The sequence below is a fragment of the Tripterygium wilfordii genome, chromosome 15 (genome assembly GCF_013401445.1).
Source record: "Tripterygium wilfordii isolate XIE 37 chromosome 15, ASM1340144v1, whole genome shotgun sequence".
NCBI classification, from domain to species: Eukaryota; Viridiplantae; Streptophyta; class Magnoliopsida; order Celastrales; family Celastraceae; genus Tripterygium; species Tripterygium wilfordii.
In genome coordinates this window covers 6,262,278-6,281,426 of record NC_052246.1, presented here as the reverse complement: position 1 = coordinate 6,281,426, position 19,149 = coordinate 6,262,278, and the positions used below count along the sequence as shown (strand labels likewise).

At 35.2% G+C, this 19,149-nt stretch overlaps 1 pseudogene; it reads right to left on the bottom strand.

The window, feature by feature from the left end:
• Positions 1 to 5,292: 5,292 nt before the first annotated feature.
• Positions 5,293 to 18,626, bottom strand: LOC119979812 (annotated as a pseudogene).
• Between the last annotated feature and the right edge of the window lie 523 nt (positions 18,627 to 19,149).

Here is a 19,149-nt window from a genome sequence, read left to right as displayed (position 1 = left end):
ATTGAGTTGATTCCCTCGTGGAAGAAATGCTCAAGAGTTGTTGCCGATCCATCGTTTGGGCCTTTGTGTGGGTACAAATCTTGTATTCATTTGGTTTAAATTGGATTTTTCTTATATTTCCAATTGTACATGTATTGATACGGTGTTTTTCTTTAAAAAAAAAATGGTGTTTTGAGGTGGTTTTTGATTTGATTTAAATGGTATTTTAACCTTTTCTCTTGTTGATTTTTGAATATGGACCAGACTCGACTCTACTTGGGCCGGACTTGACTTCATTTGGGCCGAAGCACATATTTGGAGATCGAATTGGGCTTGAGTAATGGACCGGGCTCCGTGGCCATATTTGTATTTGTATTCTTTATTATTTGTTATTCTGTATATAGTTTTATCTTGTTTTTATTTGAATATGTCTATCCTTGTAAATATAAGCCATGTAATAGGGTAGTGGAAATAATGAAAAGTAGTGTAGTGTAGCAGAAATAATGAAAAGTAGATTAGTGTAGTTTAGTTTTATTTATGTTTAACGTAATTAGTATGTATGTTTAGGGGTTTAGTTTTACCAATCCATCAATTCAATAATCACGTTTTTACCAACTATTCATAAAAACAATTTAATGGATACTACATTAAAGTCAACTAGGAGGAGGAATTGATGACATTCCGCTCCTGCCTAGACTTTAATTGTGCTATCCTTATTTAAACAAAATGTAAATGGTAATTTAATTTATTAGATACCTAAATTAAAGTTCATTAGGAGGAGGACTTGATGACATTCAGCTCCTGCCTAGGCTTTAATTATGTTATCTTTTCAAATTAAAGTGTCATTTGTATTTCTAAACATAATGATAAATTAATTTACTAGATACCTAACTTAAAGTTCATTAGGAGGAGGACTTAATGACATTCAGCTCCTGCTTAAGCTTTAATTATGTTATCTTTTCAAATTAAAGTGTCATTTGTATTTCTAAACACAATGATAAATTAATTTACTAGATACCTAAATTAAAGTTCATTAGGAGGAGGACTTGATGACATTCAGCTCTTGCCTAGGCTTTAATTATGTTATTTCTTCAAATTAAGGTATCATTTGTACTCGAAAAAATAATGGTAACTAAATTAAAGTTAATTAGGAGGAGGACTTGATAACATTCAGCTCCTGCCTATGCTTTAATTATGTTATCTTTTCAAATCAAAATATCATTTATATTGGACAATCAACTTTTCAAGAAAAAGCACATAGATCAATCTAGGTAACCTTTTAGGGAGTTGTGGGGTGCCTAACACCTTCTCCACACTCAATAGACCCCCTTACCTATTCTCTGGTTCGTAGACCATTTTTTAGTGTCCAATTGCAGTTACATCAATTGGTGGCGACTCTAAACATTTTTTCATCCTTTCATCGCCGGTCCGCGTCGTGACCCCGGTTGCGACAAAGGGGAAACTGCTTTTGCGGAAAGAGAAAGAGAGATGGGAAGGCCAAGATCGAGGGAATATGGAATTTATCTAATCTATCTTTTTTTATCTTTTTTTTTTATTTTTTATCTAATTTATTTATTTTTTTGAGACAAGGAATTTTATTGTGTGTTTTGTTGACTCTTGAGTGCTATTTTCTGGCAAAGTCGGAACTCTCCACTCTGTAGTGTTTTGATTTTCTATTTTTAGGATTTTTCTTCTTGTTTTCCGATTCATACACACTCTCAAGTGCCCTTAAGTGTAGTAGATTGAATCAATTTTTGGTCTTCCTTTTATTGCCACTCGAGCTTGTGTTTTGGTGTGGAAGCAGTAGTGAGTGGTGGGAGCAGAGAAACAGTAACATTATTGTATTGGTTATAGTATAATGTTTCTGTTTTTAGGAACATTATACTATAATATTCAAAGAGAGAAACAAGTCTCTTCATCTCCTTTCGAGAAAGGGTTTCTTTTCCTCACCCAACCAAAGCTTTGTTTGCTAGCCTGCCGGCTGTATCCGAACCAAGACTAAGATGAACTAGTTTGTGTACCATCGAAAGTAATTCCATGTCTTTAAGAGATTGAAGTTAGCTGGTGGGAAGCTATTTTTAAAACAGCGGAAGCTGTTACCAGAAGAGAAATTGCTATTCGTCTGAATTGGTTTTCCAGGTAATTGCTCTCCTACCTCAGATTAGTATAGTCATCATTCGTGTTTGCACGTTTTTCACTCTTCAAGTAAAGATTGAATCTCTTGGGAGCTTAGGGGCTTTTGATTTGCTGTGCAGAGAATTATTTGGCATATTGTTAACTAAGATATGATTGTAGAGGTGGAGTTGGTGTGTCTAATTCAGTTTATGGTTTGATTTAGATGAACAAGGCTCTATGCCAAAAGTAAGGCTGTATACAGCTTGATTCAAAACTTGCTGTATATTGAGAAAGTGCACATAATCTATTGGGGCAAGGGTTTGGGAAGCTAGGCAGGATTGTATTAGGTAAAGGTGAGTGATACCTAAACTATTATTTTTCACTGAATGAATGTTTCTAATGGACGTTTATGACTATTTTTGGTATTTAAAGATAACTTTCTTGTATGAAAAAGATTTGCTTGAATACATGGTTTGGAAGAGTTTGAAAACTGATATTTTACGTGTTGGTTTATACTTGGTATTTGAGCATTTTATGGAATGGTTTAATATGAAATGTTTTGGGCCTATGTGACACTTATATTCAAGTATGACATTTTATGACGGAGAGAGTATGGGTTACAGAGATCTTTGAGACTACATTTACTGTACATATAGCCTTTGGGGCATGCAATGAGTGTTTATGCTATCTACACGAGTATAACGAGATTTATGAAATTGTACTCGCTCTGGTTTCTAATCCGTCAACCCATATGCATGAGATTGATATGAGTTGTCCATAGTCAAGAGATGGTATTTTGATGTACATTGTATGTTGGGAAACTTGAGATTACAAATAATTCTTTATATAGTGAATATGAAATATTTGATCTCATGGATTTTTCATGGAATATTCAATATCATGGTTTTCCTTGGAATATGCAGTTTCGTGAGTTTTCACTTCGTGTTGCCGATGAATGACTTCTATGTTTGAAAATCAACGTGACAACACTATAAGAGATTTCAGATGATATACTTATATTTATCTCAGATTGCAGATATGTTTTTAATTTGTATCTCTCACTGAGCTAGCGAGCTCACGCTTTTATGTTTTAAAATTTATTTTCAGATGGTTAACAATTTGAGGGTATTCCACACTTTTGGGAGTCAAGGAGCACCGCTTGCCGAGTTGTCCACATAGAGTCAATAGGATATTTGTAGGGTATTTGTAATGTACTTGTACATTTGTAAATTATGATGTAATTAGTAAAGTATGGAAATCCGGAGGTAGGTGTTACAATGTGGCTTGTAGTTTATGGGCTAGGAACTAATTGGATATCTGAACAAAAATTTGGCTTGGGATAAAGTTAATCAGACTTTGGTAAAAAATTCAATTGGGCTCTAAATTTGAGTTTTTTGTAATATATTTAGAAAGAAAATGTTTGAATGAAATAATAGATAAAAGCAAAAAATGACCCGGACAAAATCTGGGTATTGCAGTCTTGAAGAGGGGATCTGGGATGCAAGATTGGCTGGGCCACTCCGCAATTGTCGGGGGCACTGGGTGCCTTTAAATAAAACGTTGGGGTCTGATACATTTTCCCTTAACTAGTTACCAATACCACTAGATGTTCTACATAATTTCATTGGGGGCCCATGCCCACAGTGCCAACATATTGAATCCGCCTATGACAACAACCCATACTAATCTAAGTGTAGGAAACATATTTGTTACTAGTTAAGAAATTTGACCTATCATATTCTGTACTTTACATCTTTCCTTGTGTGATTTGAGATAAGAGACTTAGCCCATTCTCCACTCGGTAGCTCGTCCAGCACCATCAAGCTTGAAACTACAGATGTTTGTGCCCTTGCCAACTCGAGTACAGACTCCCCCTTTAAGGGTTCAAAAAAACTCCCTGCGGCCTACACACCCACATATACCAATGGGTGGTGCCCATACCTTAATCTCTAGGACATCAACTCACTAGTCATAGTACTTTGTCCGCTTTGAGCTATCCTATACTAGTTCACACAGGTTTATCTTTCTAGGCCCAATGCCAGCCTATATTAGTTTGAGCCCGAAAAAATTGCTTGCTACTAGTTAGAAAGTTTGGCTTATTATATTACGTACTTCATGATATACAAGTCTATAGAATATTTCCTCTTTATGTTATTGATATCTCTAGGATCCCTAGTATCTTTGAGTTTCCTTATTTTAGGGTGATTGATACCCGATATATCACTGATTGTGTTATAGTTGTAATCGTATATATATTGCCTCCTTGAGAGAGAATGACATAAGACTTCAATCACACGTTAACACTTCACATCTTCCTTTGCGCGATGTGAATAAGAGACTTAGCTGCTTCGTCACTCGGTAGCTCATCTAGCACCACAATACTTGACACTATAGAGACTCTTGACCTCGCTCACTCAAAACGAGTGCTACATCCTTTAACTTGCTAAGATAAATGGAGACAATATAACTACACAAGCAGTGGCAGATATAGCCATATAGCACTGGGGGACGGGCCCCCAGTCAAATAAATGAGGCACCTAGTAAACTAATTCCCACCCCAACCCACTAACTAACTTTGACCCAACCCAACCATTATAAGTCCTAGGCTCTAACTTTATCTCGTCATTTGTCAAGCTCATCTACCAAGCCCCTCAAACCCTCTCAATCTCTCAATATCATTCTCCCATGTTGGAAGCAAACAAGTCCCAACAGTCAACAAATTTGAGAGCCCTAAGCCTAATAGCCCATTCCAATGTCGTAGTTCCGCATTGTAGAAAATAATTGTGATAATTATAATGTATTTTTCTTATTACTTTGAATTATTATTAATGTGTTTCTATGTTTACGGTCTATATTCGTAAATCGATTACATATAAAACTTCAAAAAAAAAAATTCGGGGACAGTCACTTTTGTGACCCCAATTATCTCAATTCATGGGTCTGCCACTATACATGAGTCAAGTCCATCAAGAAGGGATGACCGGAAACCACCTCAAACGTATCAGTTCAACTAAATTGGAGTTTATATAGAGGACTACCAATTACTCTAATTTAACAAATCACGACCGAGTACAACATCAGTGAGTTACAAGTCAAAGGCAATGAAATCTCATTAGCCTTATTTGAAGGAATTATTCAAATGACATTCATGACCCTAAAAGTCTAAAAACTTCATCACAAAAATTCACTACTGAAGGACTATGAACATGGCGGCATGTATGATGGCGGTGGACGCATGCTTGTACGCTTAGTAGGCCCGTTCTTCACTATAAGGACAGTCTCCATTCCCCAACTCGCATGCCTCTCCAAGTGACAATGCATGAACCATACGCCTACAACAATATTCAAATTAATTATATACTTTTTTCTTGTATATTAATCTAGGTAATGAATTCTATGGAAACAAGGTTGAATTACTACCAGGATTATTGGCGTAAAATCGGACAGCAGTCCATCCATTTTTCGGGACAAAAATTGTGTTAATCTCTGGAGGATCGATTAAATTATACGTACGCGGATCAGTCTTTTTGTTGAAATTTCCTGTACCAGTCCCAACTTGATATAAACTATAACCATGAAGATGCATAGGATGATTCTCCGGAGCCACTAAACTGGTCCCTTGAAAAACTATCTCCACTGCTTCTCCATAATTTATCATCTTCACCTTTGTTCCTCTCTTTGTAAAGGCAGAAACATTTCCACTATCTCCAGTGAAATTGAAGTAATATGGTGGTACGCCCGGGAAATCATCCTTGAACACCAACCCGTTCAATCCCCTATATCAAGAAATTTCACATTATTAAATAGTAATTGCTGGTTAAATTGGTGTTTTAGACAAACAACGATACCTGTAGTAGGCTTGTAATATATCAATTCTTGGAGTCGCAAAACTAACATTGTTCATGCTTGCTGATATTCTCATTCCATTAGGTCCAGCGCAGGAGGCATTAGGGCAAAGCAACTGGTTCAGAGAAACCGTTATGAAGAGGCGTGTAGCTACCTTTAATGGAACTCGAATAGGGTATTTTATGGTGGCCAAACTCCTTACCCGCCGCGAGAAGCTCGTCGCAGCACCAATGTCATTATAGCTCGGAAGCAAAGGGAAAGGGATCGTGTGGGGGCGAGTAGGACTGCTTCTATATTGGAATATTGCAGTAGTTGTAGTGTTATCAAATGCAGCAACTTTGTCATCGAAAAATGGAGTAGAAGCCATATAATAAAAGCTAGGTTTTTGTTCTGCTCTGACCAAAACGTCCATCGTTTGTCCCGGTGTTATCATTATGTAATCGGTTCTTATGGGCTTGATATACGCCCCGTCTTGCCCAACGACTAAAAGCTTGTGTCCCGCAATCCCAAAGAACTGATCTTCGTTCAACACAGCATTGATAATTCGGAGAAGATAGAGGTTGCCATAATCAACTAGCAAACGATAAGTCCATGCTGCAACACCAATATACATGACTAGTCAGCGGACAAACTTATGATGTTGAAATCAATTTAACTAGTTACTTACAAGAGGAGCATGGATACAGATCTCCTGGTTGACCATTGATGGTGAATGCATCAGAAACATTAGGGCTTCCTCCAATTGCAAGAGCATCTTCAATTACTGCCATCACATCTCCCTTATACCATGATCCTGCCATTTCATCAAATAATTAATAATTTGCAATACTTAATTCTTAATTGATCTTATACTTTAAGTTTTGATCACATTAATTTATAGTAAAACCAGACTACCAATTATGATTGTTTCTTCGGCACGAGGATTAGGGAACGGATAAGTGGTTCCAGGAGCAGGTAAAATGATAATAGCACCATGGATGGTTGCTCGTGTCCAATCGCTATGTGCATGCCACCATAACGTCCCTTCTTCTGTCGATAATATGACTTTGTACGTAAATTTTGATCCTGGTTTAATAGAGCATTGTGTGATGTTCTCCGGACCGTCGTACCACGGATTCCTTGGTTGTTTCACTCCATGCCTATTGGAGACACCAACAATTTTACCAATTCAATGTCAAAGAATATGGTTTGTAGATTGACACGTTACGGTTGATCATAGAGAGAAAGAATATGATTACCAATGTATGGTAACACCATAAGCTCCTTGATTATGGACATTAACATAGAAAGTGTCACCTTTGTGAACCTTAATTGTGGGTCCTGGAAATTTTCCATTCACTGTGAGGATGCTCTTTGTGCTACACAGCCTTGTATAATTTTTGCCTTGTAGCTGCAAGCAACCAAAATTAGGTAATGATCACAATAATGTTTGGAAAAAATTCAATCGATGTCGAAACCAAAGTACGGGTAAACTAATTGAGGTTATGAAGAAGAAGAAACTTACCACAAAATCGTAGTGATGAGATTCACATTTAGACAAGAGAAGATTATGAAAAAGCATAATATACCCTATTAAACCTAATATGAAATGCTTCTTTTGTTGTCCCAACAACATTTTCCTTTTAACTTCGTTTCCTTCATATGATTTCACATACATTTGCAACATTTGCATAATAGAGGGGGAGAGAGAGAGAGAGAAGGCTCCTTGCCCCAAGTTTGGCATACATATATGCATATATATGCTTGACTATATAGAAAAACATTTAAATAAGGAAAAATGTAGAAGAAACAAACAATACTAACGATATAGTTTTGTAATCATATATTTTGCTTTATATGGGAAGCAGAGTTTATTGTTATTAAAATTATAGTACAAGTAGTATATATATTTGATAGTGATTTTCTTCTTGGTTTGGTTACTTTGGTATATATTTCTATCTGTATTTTAGAGTGATTTTCTTCTTGCTTTGGTATATATTTCTGTTTATAAATTCATGGCCATAACGAACTTACCAAAAAAAAAAAAAGTCAACGTATTTTCCCATGTTTTTAATTTAATAATTAGTCAATTTCATATCCGAGAATCATAAGCAACGTTTATTGCATATATTGCATATGTCAACCACACACATTAAAACAATAAACGATGATATATTTTTGTTTACGAACACAATGATTTATTTTTTTTTTTTAAATAAAAGTCAAATTAAACATGAAAAGTGAGTGAGATTCTACAATGAGGTCCTAAAAGTTAAAAACATTTTTGTTAAAATTTGAAAAAATATATATATTTATATTTTGATCGGTATTACGAACCTAACGATATATTTTTTGTCCGAACAAAAATCAAATTAAACGTGAAAAAGTGCATGATAATTCTGAATCGTTGGATATAAAACAAAAGACATTTCATATACTTTTCATATTGTATTTGATTTTTGTTTCGAACAAAAAAAATATCGTTGGGTTTGTAACACTGATCAAAATACAAATATTTTTTTTTTCAAATTTTAACAAAAATGTTTTCAACTGTAAAAGTGAATCATAAAAATTAGCATATCATTTTAGTACCTTATAAGAGAATTCTAATATATATGTACACACACACGTACATACTCCACACTTCAATTTGCATATACACATCACAATCATACCCAACATTTTTCCCTCATACAAAATTGGGCCTCAATAATGGCGAAAATGAATGTACGTAGTGAGTTCCCATTAATTTTTTAATAGACGCATGTAGCCAATTTCAAACATTTAGGATAAAAGCTTAGATGATGATGATGAGAAAATTGAGGCCTTATGTGCCTGTAATATCACAAAATGAGTAGTTTCCATATAACGACCCGTCTCGAAGGGGGTCTGCTAAATTACCAAATTGTATGCAAACACATAAATTTCATTCAAAATCATTCAAAGTATTTATTTTAATTTAAAATAAATCCCAACATATCCTAAAATATAATAAATAGGATAAAAGCTTGCGGAAGTTCAAATTAGCAAATCCTGCTCTACCCATAAACCCACAATTGTATCCATGAGGAAACCACTCACACCTTGAGAGACTAATTATCATCTGCCTGCTCACCTAAAAAGGAGTCAAAATAGAGATTGAGCTAAATAGCCTAGTATGGATATAGTACCTGATAAGAACTCGGTTACCCATGAAATGGATACCCAAGTGAACCAACTACAAAATAGTCATGTACAATGAATTGATGCAAAGAAGGGTAAAGACAATATGAAAATAAATCATGCCACAATCACCATCCAATATGCATATATATAAGTATGTAAATATATATGCAATTATACATCTCCTCCCAATGGTCATAGTGCCACAAATCATCCACGTCCAATCAATAGCACACAGCAGTCTAGTTTTCCTCTCGGAGGTCGTGGCACTCAAATACCCTGTACTATCAAATAGATAACAGATAAACAATGCTCACATCTTGTAGTGGTGCATTGTGAACACAACCACCACACAAAATCAAAGCTAGACAACAACAACAAGGCTATCACATCCACCCATACCACTCACAAATAGGTCAAACAACAACAATGCCATCACAATAACCCAGCTCCACAAATTAACCACAATCCAATCCATCCAACACATAATCAAACCATATATCATAATGCATATATATTTCAATGAGGTTTCCATGCATCCAAAATCAATGTCCAAACTAACTTAGAAAATAATTTATAATTCAAATTTCTATGAAGATTCCTAATCAAATCAAAAAAAATTTATCCCAATATCCAAACAGTTCATGCCTAACTACATGTCGAAAGAAATATAATCAACCTCAAAGAACTATGCATCAATGAATAGGCAACAACAACGATTAAATGAAAATCAGGTATAGAGACCAAAGAGATCATAACTCCTATCTCGATAGCAACGTACAAATATTATGCTTCTACCACATCTCCACGATCACCAATCTCTCTTCCCTAGCATTCGGTGGTGGAGTTCAACAATCTGTGATGTTCAAGAGCTGCTAAGTCATGTCCAACTCTACCGAGTTTCATCATTTTTTGACGCAGGCGGAATATACCACAAGGATCAAGCCAACGCTCAATCCCAAGAACACAAGAACCACAATCTGAGAAAACCCTCTCAAGATTTTTTTTTTTAATATTCCAATAATAATCCCACAAGACATCCAACTATTCTTTTAGACCTAACAACAATTACCCTTAAAGACTAAATTGTCCATACATAGGAAAAGAAACTACTTAATAAAACGAAGGAACTCTTAGGCCTAGTTTGGTAAAGCATTTTCAATGTAGCAGAAATGGTGGTAGCAGAAATGCTGGACAATTTTAGTAGCAGATATGTTGCTTGAATGCTTTGATAGTGTTTGGTTGAACTTTTATTGGTAACATTTATTCTATGTAACATATTGTGATAAATTACGTGCAGAGGTATTATTTGTAATAGAGAAATATAGTTGTATCCAACTATAAAAATTAATTTATAAAATTAATATAATAAATTAACATAAAATTAATATAATAATAAATTAATGTGATACAACTATTAATATCACTGCAGATCAAATTGGAATTTCTCCATTTATCTATTAAATAGAATTTCTCACCAACAGTTTGATCCAATAACGGGGTCAAAGAAATGGTGAATAGCCAGTTTCATCCAATAACACATATGAGGGTATAAATGGAATAAGCATAAATTGATGGGGACAAAATAGAGAAAAGCTGATGAAATATTGTAAAATTGTACAAATTTGTAGCATTTGAGAAGTAGTATAAATGCTACTCAAAAATCTATTAGAATATGTGCCCAGAAATTATTGTTTGGATGGCAACCAACATTTATACTAGCAAGTAGTATAAATGCTAGTATAAAATGTGTTCCAAACGGGGTCTTAGTAAATTGCAACTAAGGAAATAAAACAATAAAGACACTAATTTCCAACTCAAGAAATTGCACCAAGTCAAAGACGTCCGCGTCATTTTTGGCTATCCGAAGAGGATCTCTGACACCTGGGTCCCTAGAACAACCTCATCTTGATCCTTCACAACCACCTATGTGGCATGTGACACTTGAAAAAAAGAATCAGATATTATGTTTTTCGGTGTTACAACGAAAGAGAGGTAATATTTGGATTCTAGAGAATGATAAACTGATGTCTTTTATTCAATCTAGAGCTACATGTCTTAGTATTTGTTTTGAGTACAATCTAAGTTACCTCACAAGGCTTCCACAACGCACTTATATATATTTTAATAGAGAAATCTAGAAGCCTAAAAACTTATATCATTAATACATGCCTCTAGAGAATGCTACAATTATTTGGAAATGCAAATTTTAATTTGACACCCACTCTTAATTTTCAATTTTCATATGCTTCAAAAAAATCTCTAGTTTCTCCATCGTTGGTGCCTTCGTAAAAATATCTGCAAATTGCAGATGAGTGTTTAGATCTCCAGACAAATTTCTCCTTTGCTAACCAGGTCCCTGATTAAGTGATAACGAATATCTATATGTTTTGATCTCGGATGAAACATTGGATTCTTTGTCATTTCTATTACAGATATATTGTCACAATATATATATAAATAGTTGGCTCCTTGAAGTCTTCAAGCAAATCTTTGAGAAGTCTTCTAAGCCAAAAAGCTTCACAAGTTGTATCAATTGTTGAAATATACTCCACTTCAGCTTATGATAGTGCTACAATTTTCTGTTTCTTCGAACACCAAGAAATAACTTTGGTACCCAAACAAAATATATAACCTGATGTGCGTTTATGATCATCAAGTGACCCTGCCCATTCACTATCAGTGAAGCCAATCAACTTGTTATTTTCTTCTTTTACATACTTAATGCCAAGCTTTTTAGTTCCTTCTAGATAACGTAGGAACCGTTTTGCTACTGCAAAATACAGTTTGCTTGATTGATTTATATATCTATATATCTTGAAACAACATTCATGGCATGCACAATGTCTGGCCTTGTATTTGTTAAATATATCAGTGAGTCAATAGAACTTCGATAAATTTTTACATATGTTTGCTAAGCTCTATCATGTTGCTATGACTTCTCATTGAGCATCATAGGAGTAGATGCCGACTTAGAATTCACCTTGTGAAAATTTTTCAGCAAATCGTCAATGTATTTTGCTTTAGAAATAACAATTTCTCATTTCTTTTGCTTCACTTGTATGTCAAGAAAATACTTCATAAGCCCCAGATTAGTCATCTCAAAAAATTCACACATCATATCCCGTTTAAATTCTTCATTCAACCTAGGATTATTTCCTATGTATATCAAATCATCCACATAGAGGCAAACAAAAAGAAAATCATTTGTACCTTCAACTCTCACGTAGAGAGACGATTCACTTGGACACCTTTGAAATTTGTCTTTTGAAAGTATTAATCCAGCTATTGCAAGCTCTTAGAGCTTGTTTGAGACTATAGAACGTGTTCTGCAACTTGTATACTTTTCCTTCCTCGCCTTTAAGTGCATAACCAGGACATTGCTCGACATAAATTTCTTCTTCAAATTCTTCATTTAAAAAAAAAATAACTTTACATCGATCTAAAAAGCTTGCAACTTCTTTTGATTTGCCAAAGCTAAAATTGTTCTCATGGGCTCCACACGAGCAACTAGAGCAAATGTTTCATTTATATCTATCCCTATCTGTTGTGAATATCCTTTCGTAAAACCCATGTTAGCCCAAATTGTCTGAGGTTCACAAGCAAGAAGTGCAACTTCACAGGAATCATATACATCATTTAGCGAGCGCAATATCTTTGGTGGTGACTCTGAACTTGGCACTTTATTTGAAATATCTGAAGTTGCACTTGAACTTGTCTGGCCAACATATTCAGGCAAAGAGTCAATAAATTCAAAATAGGATAAAGTTTGAGATGTACCTTCTTCTCAATTCCAATAGGTAGCTTCATAAAAAAATCACTTCTCTAGAGATCACAAGTTGATTTGTTTTGGGATTAAGGAGGTGATATCCTTTGGACTCGTTACTGGAGTCAATGAAAAGCAACTTTTCTCACTTCTGATCAATATTGTCTTTGTTAGGAGATTGCACTAAGGCATATGCAATGCTCCCAAAAACTTTCAAATGATTTACATGTGATTTTCGGCCTATCCATGCTTGAAATGGTGTCTTGTCTCGAACATATTTTGTACGAGAGCGATTCAAAATATAAATTATTGTGTTCATGGCTTCAGTTCATAGCTTATTAGGTAGTCCCTTTCCTTTAAGCATACTTTGCGCCATTTCTACAATGGTATGGTTCTTTCTCTCAGCTACTCCATTCTGTTGACATTTGTACTTCATAGTTACCTTCCTTTGAATACCCTGTTTTTTGCAATATTTCATGGAGTATATATAAGTTCTCCACCATGATCCGTTCTCAGAATTTTCAGCTGGCAGCTACTTTGCCTCTCTGCAAAGGCTTGAAACTGAAGAAAAGTTGAGAAATCATCCGATTTCTTTTCAAGAAAATATAGTCACAACATTCTTGTGAAGTCATCAACAAAAAAGACTGAAAAACCTTTTGTTATTTAAAGATGGGGTTCCTGTTCCCAAATATCTGTAATTCTAGATGAACAAGTTCCAGATGGGCAAAAGCTCTCCAAGACGTTTGTTTTGGAAAGGAAGCCGGTGCATCTTTCCATAGATACAACCTTCACAAGCTCTTTCTTCTTTCTCAATACAGGTGTTTTCTAGAATTAGAAAACATGGGCTACATAATCCCGTTCGTATTCACAGAGAAGCACGTTGTGCTTGGTTTTTTGTGCACAAATTTCTTTTCTTGATTATTTTTGGGTGAATGTATATGGAAATAGTGGGGAATTCATTCATTATTGGGCGGCAACATTTACAATTGAAGAATTAATGAACTTGTGGGACCTACTTCTGCATTTATTTGTTTTTAATTTTGGCTTCTCTTTTGCTTTAGTATATATACATATAAACTTTTTTTAAGCCAGCAATTTAATATATATATGAACTTTTTTTTTAAGCAAGCAATTTAGGCCTTCTGGGTTGTCTCCTTATAAATGGTGCAAGGATGTCGTTCTCATCTGATCTTCCAAATTCAATCCTTGTAAATATTGGAACGGGATGTAAACGTTCTTCATTGTGTACTAACATGAAAATATTATTCCACGATCTCCTTCATAGACAATCGAATCCTACTGATTGTAATAGTTGCATTAGCACAAGGAAACCCATTGAGCTTCTATTTATGACAAGAATATCTTCTCTAATATTAATGGTATCCAAAGGATCTGAAAAAATTTGAAAAATCAAATCAAAAGACATCTTCATATTTCACGTCCTCCTCTTGGCCACATGCGAATTCCACTTTTTGTTATCTTCGACAAATATCCTATTTCACTTTGCTGCTTCTTGCCTCCAATCAGAAAACAAGTTCGTAAGAGCTTTATTCTTATGACATCGATCATACACTTGATGGGTAAGTCTCTAGCATCAATGATCCACACATTGAAAGACTCCATAGTGTTCGACGACCTCTCATAGTAACGACGTCCTCTCCATGCCTTTTTATATGTTATAATAAACCCATAACTCGTAAGCGTAAGATTGACCATTTCAGTTGGTGTCAACTAATGATGCTTTAACCCTAATCTGGGTTGAATCGACTCTACTATATTATTGAAACTCATTCTACTCGAATCACCAATTGATAAAACTAATCGACAACTATACTATTTTACAAATTTTTTCATAAAACAATAGCCATTCACTTTCGAAATCGATGCATATACCAGTTACATCTCTGTTCATATTTCTTTGAATACTTAGTTGCCACCTTATTCTTTTTATTCTTTCACATAATTGAATTTAATCCTTATTTCAACTGAATATCTACAAAGTGCATACCTAAATTACACTAAACTTCCCTCAAGCATCTGCCCAACAAGACATAAAAAGGATGGTGCCCTGATAATTAAGGACATGAAATTAAATAAGAGCTTCATCTTTATATTTAATAAGATATTGTACTACTTACAACAATTTGTCTTGGAGGGCCCATTTTTGTCGGTCTAGTACTTAAATAAAACACATATTTTGACTAAAAATGTTAAGGTAATCACACCAACCGATGGAAAAACTTGTTATATATGATATTAGAACTTGAAATTAATGAAATGAATTAGTGATACCGTACAAGCAGCGGAAACACTTTCAGCACTCCACAACAACAGTACAAAGCAACAGAAACCCAGACCATATGCAATTACCCCCACAAGAACACCACAACAACGCAACAACCCACCTATTACGCAATAGAATCGAATCTGTAGTCCTTCCAAGCAGAATCACGATACGAACCAAAAGATAGAGTTTCCAATACTCACATTCAGATAGGTAGAAATACAGAATCACATTCACCACTCTATAAATAACTGAACTGCAAGACTAGATATGATAGCCGCCACACGAAGCTGCTCTTTTACTTGTAAGTTTATCAAAGTTTAACAGTGCCCCCCAAACACCACAGATTCTAGGTTAAAAGGTTCCTCTCCCCAAGGGAGAGACTATCCGGCCCTTACCTTAGACAAAGTACAAGAACCACATGTCAAAGACACCCTTGGTCGATCAATTAGCAACCATGGGTAGGTTGAGAATTGGATCACTAGCTTTTTATACCCGAAATTTGCCCCAAGTAGAAGGCTCTTGAAGGTGCACAAAAGTCATACATTATTCTGTGGCGTACACTTTGTGGTGTATAATCCAGTGCACAAAAGTAATGGGTTACTTATAAGTTAACGATTACCCATATTGGAAATGGCTAGGAGATTAGCTTAACTTCTTTTTTTTATTCCATGCAGAGAAAAGGAGACATTCTAACAAACGACCAGCCAATCTATCGATCAAACCAAATTACGCAATAATTTTATGCTAACTATACACTTTGATTAAATTGAGAAATTTCCCAATCAAGTACAAATTTTAACGTGTTCAAAAACATATTATATCCTTAGTCGGATAAATTAATTTAATATCTAATTATTATTATTTACCCTGACACAATTTCTACAGAGCATATGCGATAGCATTAGGCAAGATAGTTGTCAAGATAGTTGGAGTGAACAGAAACCACCTCAAACGTAGTAGCTAGTTCAACTAGAAAGGAGTATAGAGGACTTCAGATTACTGTAATTTAACAAATCATGACCCAATTAATACAACATCAGTGAGTTACAAGTCAAGGGCAATGAAACCTTATGTGGCCTTATTTGAAGGAATTATTCAAATGACATTCATGTAGCCTTATTTGAAGGACTATGAACAGGGTGGCATATATGATGGCGGTGGACGAATGCTTGTGAGCTTAGTAGGCCCGTTCTTCACTATAAGGACAGTCTCCATTCCCCAACTCGCATGCCTCTCCAAGTGACAATGCATAAACCATACGCCTACAACACAATTAAGATTAATTATATACTTTTTCTTGCATATTAATTTAGGTAATGATATGTCTGGAAGGAAAAAAAAATTGATGAATTACTACCGGGATTATTGGCGTAAAATCGGACAGCAGTCCATCCATTTTTTGGGACAGAAACTGTGTTAATCTCTGGAGGATCGATCAAATTATACATCCGCGGATCAGTCATTTTGTTGAAGTTGCCTGTACCAGTCCCAATTTTATAGAAACTATAACCATGAAGATGCATAGGATGACTCTCCGGAGCCAATAAATTAGTCCCTTGAAAAACTATCTCCACTGCTTCTCCATAATTCAGCATCTTCACCTTTGTTCCTCTCTTTGTGAAGACAGAAACATTGCCACGATCTCCAGTGAAATTGAAGTAATATGGCGGTATGTCTGGGAAATCATCCTTGAACACCAACCCATTCAATCCCCTATATTAAGAAATTTCATATCAGTAACTGCTGGTAAAATTGGAGTTTGATTGAGGATCAGGTGGTATCAGAGTCTAAGTCAAACAACGATACCTGTAGTAGGCTTGTAATATATCAATTCTTGGAGTCACAAAACTAACATTGTTCAAGCTTGCTGATACCCTCATTCCATTAGGTCCAGCGCAGGAGGCATTAGGGCAAAACAACTCGTTTACAGAAACTGTTATAAAGAGACGTGTAGCTATCTTTAATGGAACTCGAATAGGGTATTTTATGGTGGCCAAACTCCTTACCTGGCGGGTGAAGTTGGTCGCAGCACCAATGTCATTATAGCTAGGAAGTGAAGGGAAAGGGATCGACAGGGGGCGAGTACGACTGCTTCTATATTGGAATATTGCAGTAGTTGTTGTGTTATCAAATGGAACGATATTGTTATCAGAAAATGGAGTAGAAGCCATATAGTAAAAGCTAGGTTTTTGTTCTGCTGTGACCAAAACGTCCATCGTTTGTCCCGGAGTTATCATTATGTAATCGGTTCTTATAGGCTTGATATACGCCCCATCTTGCCCAACGACTAAAAGCTTGTGTCCCGCAATCCCGAAGAATTGATCTTCGTTCAACACAGCGTTTATTATTCGGAGAAGATAGAGTTTGCCAAAATCAACTAACAAACGGTAAGTCAATGCTGCAAACCAATATACATAAATAGTCAGCGGACACACTTATGAAGCGATTAAACGTATTGATGTTGAAATCACTCTAACTAGCAAGTTACTTACAAGAGGAGCATGGATATAGATCTCCTGGTTGACCATTGATGGTGAATGCATCAGAAACATTAGGGCTTCCTCCAGTTGCAAGTGCATCTTCAATTACTGCCATCACATCTCCTTTGTGCCATGATCCTGCCATTTCATCAAATAATAACTTGCAATAGTTAATTAACGACTAACGTCAAATACCTTATTCTTAATTAGTCTTATAATTTAGAATAAAATTATAGTACCAATAATAATTGTTTCTTCTGTACGAGGATTAGGGAATGGATAAGTGGTTCCGAGAGAAGGTAAAATGATAATAGCGCCATGGATGGTTGCTCGTGTCCAATCGCTATGTGCATGCCACCATAACGTCCCTTCTTCTGTCGATAATATGACTTTGTATGTAAAGTTTGATCCTGGTTTAATAGGGCATTGTGTGATGTTCTCCGGGCCGTCATACCACGGATTTCTTGGTTGTTTCACTCCATGCCTATTGGAGACACCACAAATTTTACAATTCAATGTCCAAGAATTTGGTTTGTACCTTGATACGTTCAATATATATATATATAGAGAGAGAGAATATAATTACCAATGTATGGTAACACCATAAGCTCCTTGATTATGGACATTAACATAGAAAGTGTCACCTTTGTGAACCTTAATTGTGGGTCCTGGAAATTTTCCATTCACTGTGAGGATGCTCTTCGTGCTACACAGCCTTGTATAATTAGTCTCTTGTAGCTGTAAGCAACCAAAATTAGATAATCACAATATAATCAAAAAAATAATTCAATCGACGTCGAACCAACATAAATTCAAACTAATTGAGGTTTTTATATAAGAAGAAGAAGAAGAAACTTACGATGAAATCGTATTGATGAGCTTCACATTTAGACAATAGAAGACCATCAAAAAGGATAGCAAACCCTATTAAACCTAATATGAAATACATCTTTTGTTGTCCCCAAAACATTTCCCTTTGGCCTTCGTTTCCTTCATATGATTTCACATACATTTTCGAGGGAGAGAGGGAGAGAGAGAGGGCTAGCTCCTTGCCCAAGTTGTTCCTAGAATTGTTATGTGTAAGTGTAAGTGTATGTACCCAAATTTGGCATGCATATATATATACATATACATATGCGTGACTATATAGCAAAGCATTAAAGTAAGGAGAAAATGTAGAAGAAACAAACAATACTAACGATAGAGTTTTGTAATCATATAATTTGCATTATATGGGAAGTAGAGTTTATTGTTATTACAATTATAGTACAATTTGATAGTGATTTTCTTCTTGGTTAATTTGGTATATATTTCTATTTATCAATTCATGGTCATAAAGGAATTCCGATGTTTCAAATTTAATAATTAGTCAACTTAAGATCCAAGAGCCATAAGCAACCTTTTAGTAACATATATTGCATATGTCAACCACACACATAAACACAACAAACATATCTTTCATTACTTGGAAAAACGAGATACACGACAATATATGAATATATATATATACACACATATATATACACACACGCGTA